Genomic DNA, 15,399 nt, shown 5'->3' on the forward strand with positions numbered 1-15,399 from the left:
GTATGAGCCAATCAGTGGCAATAATGACAGAGCATGCGCTGTTACGCAAAAACCGCGATAGAGTGAAGCCGCGGAAGTCAAAGCGCGAAGTGGCGAGGGTTCACTGTACTTGAGTGGAGGCCCAATGTCCATCTGCTACCTTAGCACTAAACCTATAAATATATGCACAGAGGATTTATTTCCTCCTTGTCATAAATAAATATAATCACATATGTACATTCCTGTATTTAGACCTCCTAGTTCTTTCCTCTGTTTCCTTTGACTTTCCTCCTGTCCCACGATCATGCTCAGCCTTCATGTGGGTTTCAGTATTTCCTCTCGGTTATATTACTCTTGATCAAGCCCTACCAGGCCTCTTACACCGTCTTCACTGCCAATTTTGGATCACTTGTTGTTCTCTTGTCCCTGAATTTGTTAACACCACCTCCTTCCCCTCACCTCCCCCTCTCCCATGTCCCCGTGGAACTGTTGGTCCCGTTGTTTTCTCCTCCAGATTGTTTATCCTGGTATGCTCCCTTCTTGATTTGCTCCATTTTGAGGGGTTCAAACCATGCTGCTTCCCCACCATGTGACCCCAGAAATGTCCTCTGTTGCAGTCTGTTCCAGTGAGTGGACAGCAGGACATGTACTATTTCATTTTCCCAGGCCCCTCTGTGTCCCACTAGCTCCCAGCAAGGACTTCATCCTCTGAGCCTCATGTGCCGGCATGGGGCCCAGTCTGACTCTCTTTCTCTTCATATCTCCTGACCTGCCTTCATGTGGGTGTGGTGTGCTGGCCCCTCTCCCCAACCTGCTCTCCACCACACTCACATCCAAGGAGGGGGTCAGTTTGGCTCTGTAGCCCTGTAGCTCTCTTTTTTCATGTTTCATTCTATGTGACCACCCTGTCCGCATGGTTTGGTGCTTCTTGGTAGGGTCTACATGCCCATTCCAGGTTCTGTGGATTCAAGACCAGTACTCTCCCTTGAGTGGATTAGTGCCTTGCTCCCTCTGTTATCATTTCACTTTCAAACCCCCCTTTTTCTTCCTCCCCCCTCCGTCCTTTTCCCATTACTGTGTTGGACCAACATGTACCTCCTTGGGTGTGGTCCAACCTCCTCTCACTTCCCTGTATCTCAACCCAAATGTTATGATATAGGTGGCACCTCTTCTACACCTACCGTGCTGATTACACTTACCTCAGAGGACTCATGCTGTACTTCTTTTGGGATTGGCTGACTTCACTCAGCATAATTTCCTCCAACTCTTCCCATGAAAAGACCTGTTTCATGTGATCATCAGTGCTTTTTTGTGATGCATAGTACTCCATTGTGTGTATGTGCCAGAGTTTACTGATCCACTCGTCTACCGATGGAAATTTAGATGGTTTCCAACTCTGCGATTGTGAGTTGCACTGCAATAAACATTTAGGGCATACAACTGGTCGTGGTTTATTTCTTACCTCCTCTGGGTATATACCCAAGAGAGGGATAGCTGGGTCCAAAGGTAGCTAAATTTCCATCTTCTTTAAGTATCGCCAGACTGCTTTCCATAACAGCTGTACATATCTACAGGAGCACCATCAATGTAGGAGAGTTCCTATCTCACCACATCCCCTCCAACATTTGTTGCTCTCTGATTTTCTGATTTGAACTAGCCTCAAATGTGTTAGATGGTCTCTCATGGTTGTTTTGATTTGCATTTTTCTGATGGCTAATGATTGGGAGCATTTTCTCATATGGTTATTGGCCATATGGATCTCCTCCCTAGTGAAACATCTTTTCAGTTCTTTCTATCACACTTCTTCAAAGGGTTAACTGTTTTCCTCTTTTTGCAGGGAAGGAGGGTATTGTAGATTTTCATAATAAGCCCTTTGTTGTGTTGTTGCTGAAAATTCTCTCCCAGCCTGTGGGTTGCCTTGTTACCCTCTTGGTAAAGTCTTTTGATGCACATAGGTGTTTTATTCTTAGTAAATCCCATTTGTCAATTTCAGATTCCCCTGCATGTATGCCTTGTCCTATTGCAGTTAGCCTCTGTATTCCCTGGGCCAAGGTTCTTAGGTTTGTCTAAATTCCTTCGCTAATGATCCTGATGGTTTGGAGTTTTACTTCTAGGTCCATGATCCACCTTGAGTTTGTTCTTGTGCATGGGGTGAGGTAGACATCCTGTTTCATTTTTCTACATGTGGATTTCCATTGTTTCCAGCACCACTTGTTAAATAGGACATCACCCTCCCATTTGATGCTTTTGAGGCCCTGGTTGAAGATCAGTTGTCTGTATGCTGATGGTTTTATTTCTGGGTTTTCTATTCTTTTCCATTGGTCTGTGTATCTGTCATTATGCCAGTGCCACGGTGTTTTGACCACTGTGGCTGTGTAGTAGGTGTGAAAGTCAGGTAAAGCGCACCCTCCAACCTAGTCCTTCTTTTGAGGAGAGCTCTGCTAATTCTTTCCTCTCCATAGGAAATTGGTGGTCAGTTTTTCCAATTCTCTGAAGAAGGTTGTTGGTATTTGAATTGGGATAGCATTAAACTTATAAAGTGCCCTAGGTTGTATAGACATCTTTACTATATTGAGTCTTCCAATCCATTGGCATGGGATATTCTTCCATTTGTGGAGGTCGCTTTTGATTTCTTGTAGTGGGGTCTTGTAGTTTTCCTTGCATAGGTCTTTTGGTTTTTTTGGTTAGATATAGCCCTAGATATTTCAGTTTGTTCTTGGCTATTGTGGATTATACTGTCTTCCTGATCTCCTCTTCCATGGTCTTGTCCAATGTATACAACAAACCAATCGACTTCTGTTTGTTAATCTTGTATCCTGCCACTCTTCCATATTCCTGTATCACTGTCAGTACTCCAGTTGTGGAGCTTTTGGAATTTTCAATGTACAGAATCATGTCATCTGAAAATAACTATAATTTCACCTCCTCCTCTCCCAGTTGGATACTTTTGATGTCCTTCTGTTGTCTTATGTTATTAACCAGGACCTCAGTATGATATTGAATAGAAGTGAGGACTAGGGACATCCTTGTTTAGTCCCCTTTTTCAGTGGGATTGATTTAGTCTTTTCTCCATTTACTATGATGTTAGCTGTTGGCTTTTCGTAGATAGCTTGTATTAACTTGAGGAGCTGCCCTTCCATTCTTATCTTCCTGAGTGTCTTAATTAGGAATGGGTGCTGGATGTTGTCAAATGCTTTTTCTGCATCTATACATATTATCATGTGGTTCTTATACTTTTCCTTATCAATGTGGTGTATAATATAGATGGATTTTTGAATGTTAAACCATCCCTGCATCCCTGGGATGAATCCTACCTGATCTTGATGGATGATGCATTTTATATACTTTTGTATTCTATTGGCCAATATCTTGTTGAAGATTTTTGCATCTATGTTCATTAGAGATATCGGTCTATGGTTCTCTATTCCTGTGGGATCCTTGCCCTGTTTGGGTATCAAAGTTATACTGGCTTCATAAAATCAGTTTGGGAGTTTACCATCCTTTTCTACTCTCTGAAATACTTTATAGAGGATTGATGTCAGCTCTTCCCTGAATACTTTGTAGAATTCTTCAGTGAAGCCATCTGGTCTGGGAGCTTTTCTGTTGGTAGCTTCTTGATAAACATATCTATTTCTTCTTTTGCAATGGGTGTGTTTAGGTTCTTGACCTCTATCTGGGATAGTCTAGGGAGGGATTTTTCCCCCCCAAGTATTTATCCTTGTCTTCCATGTTGTTGAACTCATTAGAGTACAGACTTTCATAGTACTTTGTGATTATCCTTTTAATCTCATTAGGGTCTGTTGTGATTACCCCTGTTTCATTCCCTATCCTGTCTATTGTTTGCTCTTTTCTATCTTTGGTTGGGTTTGCCAGCAGTCTGTTGATTCTGTTGATCCTTTCAAAGAACCAGCTTTTTGCTGCATTAATCTTCTGCATCATTCTTTTGTCTTCCTAGTGGTTCAATTCTGCCTTGATTTTTATTATTTCTTTTCTTTTGCTGTTGGAGGGATTGTTCTGTACTCTGTTCTAGTTGCTGGAGGTTTTGTGAGAGTGTATCCCTCATAAGTTTCTCTACCTTTTTCATATAAGCTCCTATTGCAATCCAGCTACTCTGATAACTGCTTTCGCTGTATCCCATAGGTTTTGATATGATGTATTCTCATTTTCATTAGCTTCTAGAAACTTTTTGATCTCCACTCTAAACTGAGTCAGTACCCACTCATGTTGCAAAAATCATTATTCATCCTCCAATTGTTTGCCCTTGTTCCTGGTCATCCTTTTATTGATCTCCAACTTTATGGCATGGTGGTCTGAGAAGAATGTCTGTATAATCTCTATGTGTTTGAATTTACTCAGGCTTGACTTACGTCCCAGCAGTGGTCTGTTTTCAAAAATGTGCCATGCACGCTTGAGAAGAATGCTTATTTTTTTACATTTTGATGGAAAGCTCTAAATATGTCTTATAAGATCTAGTTGCATAATTGTAATGTTTAGCTCTATAGTCTCTTTGCTGAGCTTTCTTCCCAATGATCTATCTTTCTCTGAAAGCAGTGTATTAAAGTCCTTACTATAATTGTTGAGTCTGTGATATCTTTTTTCATTTTCTGAATAAGATGTTTGACAAATTTCACGGGTCTTTCATTTTGGTGCATATATATTTATTATGCTCACAGGTTCCTGGTAAAGTGATCCTTTGAGCATTATAAAGTGCCCCTCCTTATCTCTTTTTATGGTTTGAACCTTGAGATAAGTTTTGTCTGAAATTAGGATTGCGACTCCTGCTTTTTTTGCGTCACCGTTTGCCTGGTGTATCTTCCTCCAGTTTGCAACACTAGGCGAGGCAACTCCAGGCTGGCCTGCCAGGCCCCAATCTGAGATTCTGCTACTCCGCAGCTCAGATCAAGGCAGCGTGCGGCAGGCCTGTAAGGTTCCAGTCTGCGATTTGGACTCTCCATGGCTCTGGGCACGGTGGCAGGCGGTGGGCCTGCAAGGGCCGGCCTGTGTCTCCCCTTCCCCATGGGGAGCTGTGGGCCTGCAAAGCCCTGTCTGCGTTCCTGCTTCCACACTGCTCCGGGGAGTTCGAGTGGTGGGACTGTTAGGTCCGGGTTTGCAACGTGGACTCCCACTGCTAAAGCGCAGAGGTGGTGCACAACGTGCCTGCAAGGTCCGACCTGTGTCTCCCGTTCCCCGCGGTTCAGGACACGGTGTCTGCAGGCAGCAGGCTTGAAAAATGCTGGTCTGCATCTCTGCTTTCCTTCGGCTCCGGACTAGTTCACACTGCGGACCCCTACTGCTAAGGCAGAAGTGGCACACGCTGGGCCTGCAAGGACCAGGTGCGGGCTGCAGGCAGCGAGCTCGAAGAGCCCTAGCTCCAGTCTCCACCTTCCCGTGCCTCGGTCAAGTTCTTGTGGCGGGCTACTTGGACTTCCTGCAGCAAAGTTCGCTGGGCTGGGAGAAACAGGGGCTAGGAGATGCAGGGGCTGCCAGAAGCCACAGTGCAAGGGAAATGGTGGGTGGGAAGTGAGGGTGCCGCTCTCTGTGGCTGGCAAGGCGCTGGGACTATGGTAAGCTGAGGAACCTGCGCTGGGTTTGGAGGTGACCCAGGCACTGGTGCTGGGTGCCCCCAGCCTCAGGCACTCAAACCTCCTGTGAGTTCAGCCCTGGGACCCTGGGCGGCTGCCTGGAGGGACCAGAGCTTGCAGGCAGAATTGCTGTTAGTCCTGTGTAGGGAGGGGAACCCGTGGGAGACGGGTGTAGCTCCCCCAGGTGGGAGCCGCAAGTGGTGCAATGCGGTGGTCAGGCCCTGCCTTGGGGAGCTCTACACAATAGCTGTCCTGTTCCTGGGGCAGCCACCAGGCCAGGGGGTGGATGGGGGGAGGCACTGGCTGGTGGCAAGGCATACAAGGGTCACCCAGCCAGCGGAAATCCCTGATATATAGACTCAGATCTCTGGTGCTTGAAATAAAGTCGATGTGGGGCAGGGCCCCCTCCTGGACAGGGAGGACCCCTCATAGGGATCCTTTCACTCACCAGAACACTTCCACTTGACCTCCTGGACACCAGACTCACTGCAGCTCCTCGTATGGGCTGCTTACCTTGGCGCCATCTTGATCAAACCCCATCAACGTTTTTTCGGGGTTTTTTTTGGCGGTTCCTGAGGTATAGTCATGATAGATTTTCTAGGGCACAGGATGACCATAGGGCTTACTATGAAGACGTTTTAAGAAAACTGAAAACTGATTGGTGAGATAAAGGCCAGGAAAGTTGTGCTTATGAAAGTTTCTTTCTCCCATCACAATGATGCACCTGCTCATTCTTCAAGGGTAGCCAGGGCTGTCCAATGAGAATTTCATTGAGAAACCATATCCCTTCAGACTTATTATTGGATCCCCTAAGGAAAGAATATTAAAAAGGGAATGATTTGAATCCCATCAGGATGTCACATTGCCATCTTGATGTGGTATAAATCAAAGCATGCAGAAATCTTTGGGGAAAAGAGAGATGGAAACTGCTTTATGAAGTATATAGATCTAGATGGAGGATATGTTGAGTAGCAACAACTTCACAAGTGGATAGTTTTGTTTAAGAAAGGTATCCAATTTTGTAGCAGTACTTTCTTATGCTCACATTTCAAACAATTCTTTTATACTTGACAGTGTCTGCTATGAGAATCACAAATGGATACAAAAGACCTTGTGCACTTGAACATCTATCCCACTATGACAGTCCTTGGGTGTACTGCTTCTGCCCTCTGTTGCTGATCCTACTTGGACACTCATGTTGATATGTCTGCCAGGTGGTTGCATTGCAAACCCAAAGGCCATGGCAGCATAGTCATCCCTGTATGTGCAGTTACCAGGGCAGGCATCATTGTGATTGCCGTGTGCCTCTCCATTTTGAGCTAGGTGCCTGCCTTCTTTGCCCTCCTCTTGCAAGACTGATCCTCAGTCTTGCTCATGAGAACAGCTCAGGACCAGGGCAAGTAAATAGCACCATGGATCGCGGTAACATCACCCATCACCCATACGTCAGTCACAAGCTGGTTACCCAGCACTGCATCTGACTTCTGACATACTGTCAATTTTGGTAGTATTTTCTTGTATTAAAAAATAAAGACACCAGTGCTTTCTCCTAATTACCTCATATTCCTGGCTTCTCTGGATAGATCAGTAGATGACAGCTCCAGGCCCACATTCCCATATGACAGTGTTCTACGTGAACCATGTAGTAATTGCCCTCTTTTATCTAGTTTCCAGGGGGCCATGTCTGTGGTTCCCTTTTTAGAAGGTCAATGGCAAATTCTGTTCATCCTCACTTTTGTTGCTTTCTTCGTGGCGCGGTTAAGAGAAAACCAAACCATTCTTTTACTATGACTTTAGCCAAAGTGGTAAATGGGAGATCAAGTGAGAGGATTGAGTGCTTTGAGAAGGAAAAATATTTAAAGAGTTTACTTATGGAATTGAATATCACCCATTTTGTGGTTAACACACCAATAAAGCATGTCTGTGTCAAAAAGACACAGTTCAAAAGAACACTATAAAAGAATAAATAAACTTTTCTCACCCTTATACCTGTTCAGTTCCCAGTAGCTTTTGAATTTGTGATTTTTGTCCCAAATGAGCTGTGCACTTTCCCCTGTACAGGACTATCTTCACTGCAAGACAGTTGGCATCCCTGATCTTTGTTCGGAGTGAACCCCCCCACACCGACCCCAAGCAGTCACAGTGATATCCCCACCTCTATATTTCCAACACTCTGCAGATGGGATGCACTGCCTTCCCAGGCTTGCTTCCTGGAAGAAACAGATACACAGATTGGTATTTGAGATAGAGGAGTGCTTGATGTAGAGAGGGCTGTAGGCTGCCCAGGTGTACATGCTGCCCAGGGCCACACAGGCACTTTGCACAACCACATCCAGCAGCTCTGATTCCTCTTGTGGCAGGGCTGGCAGGGCTTTCGGATAATCTGACAGGACAAAGATATACTTGTTCTTAAAATATCTTCCTGTTCAAGCATGCCATGATCCCTTTGATCCCAATAAGCTGTCAGGAGCCTCTGGCTTGCCTGCAAATTGGTGTTCAGAGTAATCCAGAGCCAGATGCCCAGACTTAAGGCCAAGAGCTGCCAGCACACAGCGGCACCTCTTCATGCTTACCTGGCCATCCCTTCCTTCCTGTGCTCTCTTTCTGTGTTTACACCACAGTGCCCATTGTTCTGTTTGGATGAATCTTAAGTAGCTGCAAGGAAATGGTTGTGACACCAGTTATTGGGCTGAATGCAATGAGAGATCAAATTGTTTTCAAAGCATTCTTTATACAAAGGCTCAGTTTAGTGTGTGACAAGATGGTTAAGACACACACAATCCACTTGGCAGACTGGGGAACAGAATGTCGATGGGTTTTGACCTGGCTAACTGTGTGGGAGATGGGACCACATGCTGCTTCTGAGAGAACCTACGTATTTTCAGAGGAGCCAACTCAAGATCTCAGGGAGTCTAAATAGGCCAGGCATCCCCATACAAGCAGAAGTCCACAGAGAGTGTCTGCTTTCAGCTACTTTAATACCAGCTATAGAATGGACTTGCTCTCGAACATAGAGTAGTGTGGTGAAGTAAAATTGTTCAATAGGGCTCTTCTATCCTCAGGTTTGCAGATGGCACATACACAGAAAGCTACACCAGCATGATTGGTGTGCTTTTCAAAGAAAGAACTATCAAGTTAGATGGGAAAACAATCGAGCTTCAAATATGGGACACAGCAGGCCAGAAAATATTTTGAACAATTGCCTGTAGTTATTACAGAGGAGCCCATGACATCACAGTTGTGTATGATGTAACAGATCAGGAGACCTTCAATAATGTTAAACAGCAGCTACAGGAAATAGATCGTTATGCCATGAAATGTCACGTTGTTGGTAGGGAATAAATGTGATCTGACTACAAAGAAAGCAGTAGACTACACAACAGCAAAGGAATTTTCTGTTCCCCTTGGAATTCCATTTTTGGAAACCAGTACTAAAAGCACAACGAATGTAGAACAATCTTTCATGACTAGGGCAGCTGAGACTGAAAAAGCGGATGGGCCCTGGAGCAGCAGCTGGCAGTGCAGAGAAGTCCAATGTTAAAATTCAGAACACTCCCGGCAAGCACTCAGGTGGAAGTCGCTGCTCAAATTTGCCTCCATCCTTTTCTCACTGCAATGAATCTGCGCGATCTGAACCCAAGTGAAAAAGCAAAATTGCCTGAATTGTACTGGATGTAGCTCCATTACAACAGATTCTTACCGTCTCAACAAAGGTGTTTTTTTTTTATGCCTTTGACTCAAGACAGCTAACTTCATTTTCAGAACTGTTTTCAACCTTTGCGTGCTGGTTTATAAAATTATGTATGTAATCCTTGTTGCTTTCCTGATAACAGTGTTCGGTTAGAATGTATTTTGTTTTGATGTTTGCATTGGCATGTTTAGATGATGGGTTTATTTGGTCTTCTAAAGATGAAGTTCAGCCACCTAAAATTTTTATTATTATTAATTGTGAGTGAATACATATATCATTCCATAGTTCAATCATAGCAGAATTGTACAATTGCTACAACAGTTTCCAAACATTCCTTTTTTTTCTGGATTCCTTGACATCTCTCTTTAACTGCCATCACCATTGTACCTCCCACTCCCCAAACCCTTGTTCTACTTGCTGTCCCTATAGGTTCATCAGTCCTGAGTTTCATAGACAGAAAAACATGTAACACAACTTAAAGAGGGTGACCTCTGATGACATAATACCTCTGAGATGCATCCTAAAATGAATGAACAAAAACAAAACAAAAATACAGGAGATGTTGAACACCAGATCAGGTCCAGCATACATCTGAGGAAGAATCAACTGACAAAGTTTTGACTGTTCAACTAAGATTTATTATGCCTTTGATCTTCTATACTCACCTCTCCAATGTCCTCTGTTTAGTAACCTGTAGCCTCTCATTCCTCAATTGTGGATAGAAGGAGTTCACCAAAGGCTTGTTTCCTATATACCGTAGTTCCCACAAATGAATCTTGGGACCCATTGTCATCCATAGCCTTCTGAAAACCGGATTCTTACAATTTAGGTTCTGATACTAATCCCTCTTTCGATTTTGGATTATATAATTTATATTCCTTCGGTGGCTAATGATGGTGTGCTTCTTCCATGTGGAAGAACTAAGTAGTTGACATCTTGCTTAGATGCCTGCTTGTTTGGAGATAAGCCTTTAGGACCTCAGGCACTGTTTTATCTGATAGCCAGGCACCATTCAATTTCTTCGCCACATTTTGCTATAGCACCCATATCTTCTGTGTTCCCTTTATGTGGGTGAATATTGAACAGGGCCATGATGTAAGAACTAATTGTTCTTAAGTTAGAGCTAGGATTTAATGTGAACCCAAAACCCACTTCTGGATCTGTTTTTTAAAAAAATCTTCTAATTTATTATTATTTGGGAGTTAATACATGTGTCATATTATTCCATAGTTCAATCATGTCAAATAGAATTATACAATTGCTTCCACAGTCAGTTTCCAAACATACTTTGTCTTCCTGGACTCCTTGACATTGTCTCCCTTGTCTCCACCCCTGTACTCCACCCCTCACTCAAACCTTTATTCTACTTGCTGTCCATATATAGGTTCATCAATTTTGAGTTTCATTTACAGAAAAACATATAACACAAGAGAATGACCCCCCAATAAAATAAAACCTCTGAGGTACACCCTAATATGAACAAACAAAAGAAAAATAAAATAGAATTTCCATCACAGGTTTGCCAGAACAATACATATGTTAATACAGCATTTGGGCATTGCTATAGCAAGACTTCATTTGTCTGCCTACCAACAGCTCACCAATCTTGGTACACCTGTCTTTGCTTCCTCAGACACCATGTATTTTCCAACTTAAGTCCTCTAGTAACAAGTGTGTCTGAAAGTCTAGATCACCCAGTGGAGTTCCCACATGGGATCTTATTGATACAGCCTCTAGAGCATGCTGTGCACCTTGAAGATCCAGGATTCAGTGTCCCAGCACTCCACATCACTCAGCCTGGGTCCACAGGATACACCCAGAAGCCCAGGTCAATGTGGCCCATTCAGTGCATACCACCAAAGGCACTCCACCCTCTAGTGTCACCAAAAGCATTTTCAGTAATTCTTCCCCCAACTGGGGTTCGGCCCTCTCTCTTGTCCCATCAGCAGACCTGCATTTGTGTTCCCTTTACCCTCTCCTCATCATTGGAGGAGACCATGGGGCACCTCATTATAGATTTCCGTGACGGCCAAGCTAGAGAAAAAAATCCCCTTCTCCTTCCGTGACCATTTGATCCCAGCTGATGTGAGGTGGCCTCTGGCCAAGAGACTTTCAAAATACTTACCTAGAGCGGATGGTGTGTGGGTCACTGGCACCGGTTGGCCAGAGTCTCTACCAGGCAATCTGACCCCTCAGACAGCAGACTGGAAGCCCTACAGGCCTGCCCTGTGCCCATTCTGCTTGTTCCTACAGCAGTGGACCCATACAGTGTGTGTCCTTCTGTGATTGACTCACTTCACACAACATAATGTTTCCAGCTCCCTCCAAGTCTTGAGGTGTTTCATGGTGTCAGCACTGTTTTTTAGGGAGGTGTAGTATTCCATTGTACAAGAGGCACCCCCTCCACTAAAAAAAAAAAAAAAGCTCCACTGGGTGTAGCTTTTGTAGTATACATTTTTCTCAATAGGCGAGCATCAAGGAACTTGCTCTGAGTTAGTGCACCAGCAGTGTCAACTGGGAAGGTTCTCTCTGGTCACTGATTTTTTTTTCAAAAAAATGGTTTTGCTCGAATCTAATTCTTTGTGATGGCCAATTTAAGAGAACAGTGTGCGGCTGTGAAATTTTGTTTCCTGTTTGGGAAAAATGCCACACAAACTTTTGTGATGTTGAATAGGGCTTACAAGGACAGCGCTATGGGAAAAACTCAAGTGTACGATTATTTTTCTCATTTCAAAAAGGTGAAATGTCGATGATGACAAATGTCATTCTGGACATTGTCAACTTCCTGAACAGATGAGAATGTCAACAAACTTCGTCCACATATGCTCAAAGACCAACGACAGACCATTGAAAAGATGGGACGTGATCTGGACTATCACGGAGCTTGTTGGTTCAACGAATTTAAACAGAATATTTGGGAATGAGAAGGGTCACTGTGAATTTTGTGCCTTGGGTTCTGACTGACCAGGAAAAAGAGTGTTAATAGAAACACACGTTCTTTGAAAGAACAGCTCCAAAGTGACCCAGACTTTTTCCCGAGGTCATTACTGGTGCTGAGACCCGATGCTGTTCTTATGACCCTGAAAGCAAACATCAGTCAAGCCAGTGACGCACCATCAACACCTCAGCCTCCCAAAGCTCATCGAGTGAAATCAAAGATCAATCCAGATGCTCGTTTGTGTTTTTGATGTTAGGGGATCGTGCATTTGGAGTTCATTCTTCCAGGTCAGAGTGTACATCAAGCTTTCTATTTAGAGGTTCTAAAAATATTGCGTAACAGTGTGCGACAAAGAAAAGACCTGATTTGTGGCAGATGGGGGACTGTTTTTACTCCCATGACAATTCACCTGCTCACACAGCCATCTCAATGCACCTGCTTTTGGCAAAACCCAGTATACCTCACGCACCTGAATCACTGACCTCGCACCATGTGACTTTTTTTGATTCCGTGAATGAAGAGGGACATGAAAGTACAGTGATTTGATGACACAGAAGAAGTGAAAAAACAAAGCAAAATGAGGGAGGTGCTGTCAGCCATTCAAGCAGATGAGTCTGAAAAATGTTTCCAAGCAAGGAGTCCCAGATTTCACAGATGTATTAAGTGTAATGTTATCCCCCCTGTATGTGTGCACCAGAGTTGTTTCTTTAATCCCATCTTCACTGATGGGAATTTAGGCTGTTCCCAGCTCCTTGCTATTGTGAATGGTGCTGCAATGAGCACGGGGCAGCAAACGTCTGTTCGTGATCTGTTTCGTATTTCTTTTGGGTATGTGCCCAATCGTGGTATTGCTGGATCATAAGGTATTTCAGCTGTCATCTGTTTTAGGTAGAGTCATCTTGCCTTCCACATGGATGCATGTATTTAGAAACCCACCAGCAGTGGATCAGAGTCCGATGTCACCACACATTCTCCAGCATTGGTTGTTCTCGGTTTGTTTTTTTAATTGGGCTACATTTATGGGTATAAGATGGTAACCCATGGTTATTTCACTTGCATTTCCTGGATGGCTCGTAAACAGGAGAATTTCCTCCTGTTTTTATTAGCCATTTGAGTGTCATCCTTTGTGAATTGTCTGTTCAGGTCCTTTGCCTACTTTCTCAGATGGTTATTAGTTTTTTTTTTTACTGTAGGCTTGTAAAATATTGTAGATTTTAATAATTCATTTTTGTCTGTGATGTCATTACTAAATATTTTTTTATCGTTTTATTAGGGGCTCATACAACTCTTTTTAAAAAATCATTTTATTAGGGCTCATACAACTCTTATCACAATCCATACATACATCAATTGTGTAAAGCACATTTGTACATTCATTGCCCTCATCATTCTCAAAACATTTGCTCTCCACTTAAGCCCCTGGCATCAGCTTCTCATTTTCCCCCTCCCTCCCTGCTCCCCCCTCCCTCATAAACCCTTGGTAATTTATAAATTGTTATTTTGTCATATCTTATACTGTCTGACGTCTCCTTTCACCCACTTTTCTGTTGTCCGTCCCCTAGGGAGGAGGTTATATGTAGATCCTTGTATTCGGTTCCCTCTTTCCACCCCACCCTCCCTCCATCCTCCCAGCATCACCACTCTCAGCACTGGTCCTGAAGGGATCATCCGCCCTGCATTCCCTGTGTTTCCAGTTCCTATCTGTACCAGTGTACATCCTCTGGTCTAGCCAGATTTGTAAGGTAAAATTGGGATCATGACAGTCGGGGTGGGGCGTGGGCGGGGAAGCATTTAGGAACTAGAGGAAAGTTGTATATTTCATCGTTGCTACCCTGCACCCTGAATTACTAAATATTTTTCCCAGTATGTGGACTCTCTTTCTACTATTTTAATGAACTCTTTTAATGTACACAAGTATTTTCTTTTTAATAGGTCTCACTCATCTATTTTGTCATCCACTGATTGTGTTTCCTTTGTTATCTCTCATAGCCCGTGTAGTCCCTGTATCAGGGCACTTAGATTTGTCCCAGTTGTCTTATTGATGATCCTTATAGCTGTGGGTTTCACATCCAGGTCTTTGATTCACCTTGAGTTTGGTTTTGTGCGTGGGGTAAGATATTGGCCTTGTTTCATTTTCGGCAGGTGGGTATCCAGTTTTTGTAGCACCATTATTGTTGAGGGCATCTGCTATCCATGTAATGCTTGGGGGCCTTTGTCAAAAATCAGTTGTCTGTAAGCAGATATTATAATTTCTGGCTGTTCTATCCTGATCATTGGTCAGAGTACTATCATTATAGCAATAGCAGGTTGTTTTAAAGCTGTGGCTGTGTAGTAGGCTTTGAGATCAGGCAGTGCAAGACCACTCACTTCGATCTTCTTTTTGAGGAGTTTCTTTGCCTATCCTGAGCTTTTTCCTTCTCTGTACGCAATTAATAATTAGTTTTCCCATTTTTTAAAGAGTGATGCTGAAATTTGGATCAGGATTGCATTGAATTTGTAGATTGCTTTAAGTAGTATTGACATTTTCACATATTGAGTCTTCGGATCCACACACATGGATATGCTTCCACTAGATCTGTCATGGTCTAGGTGCTGTTTTCAGGGTGTGGGTTTCTGGGTGGTGTTACACCTCTGGTAGTCTCACGTTCGAGTGCTGCAGCTGTTGGTTTGTTGCCCATAAAGAACTGGAAAGTATTTTTTTAACGCTGGTTTTGTTTTTACGAATTCTCTAAACATTATCTTTGTGAAAACTTTTATTTCTCCTTCAAATTTGATGGGAAGCATCACTGGATAAAGGAATCTTGAATTGTGGTTGTCATCTTTAACTTTTGGCACATGTTCCTGCATGGTCTCTGGAGACGTCTGAGCGTATTCTTATCTGCTTACTTTTATACATGACTGCTTTTTTCTCTCTAGCTGTTGTCGTGATGCTCTCCTTTTCCTTGAAGAGGAATAATTTGACTGCTATATGTCTTCTTGTGGTTTTTTTTTGGGTGGGGGTGAGGCACTAATCTATTTGGTGTTCTCTCTGCTTCCTGAATGGTTATCATACTCTCCTTTGTGATATGGGGGGACATTTTTTTATTTTTATAATCCAGTTCTTAATTTTTAAAAATCATTTTATTGGGGCTCATACAATTCATCACAATACATAAATCAATTGTGTAAAGCACACCTATACATTTGTTGCCCTCATCATTCCCAAAATT

At 43.2% G+C, this 15,399-nt stretch overlaps 1 protein-coding gene and 1 pseudogene across 1 annotated transcript in view; both read left to right on the forward strand.

Moving 5' to 3' along the window:
• The window catches only part of ADAMTS17 (ADAM metallopeptidase with thrombospondin type 1 motif 17), a 432,408-nt gene that overhangs the window by 129,323 nt on the left and 287,686 nt on the right, over positions 1 to 15,399 (forward strand). The window lies entirely within an intron of this gene.
• On the forward strand, positions 6,974 to 9,205 carry LOC105979281 (annotated as a pseudogene).

This window comes from Echinops telfairi, unplaced genomic scaffold, assembly GCF_000313985.2.
Source record: "Echinops telfairi isolate 266 unplaced genomic scaffold, ASM31398v2 ScPeMD7_7409;HRSCAF=8447, whole genome shotgun sequence".
Lineage (NCBI taxonomy): Eukaryota > Metazoa > Chordata > Mammalia > Afrosoricida > Tenrecidae > Echinops > Echinops telfairi.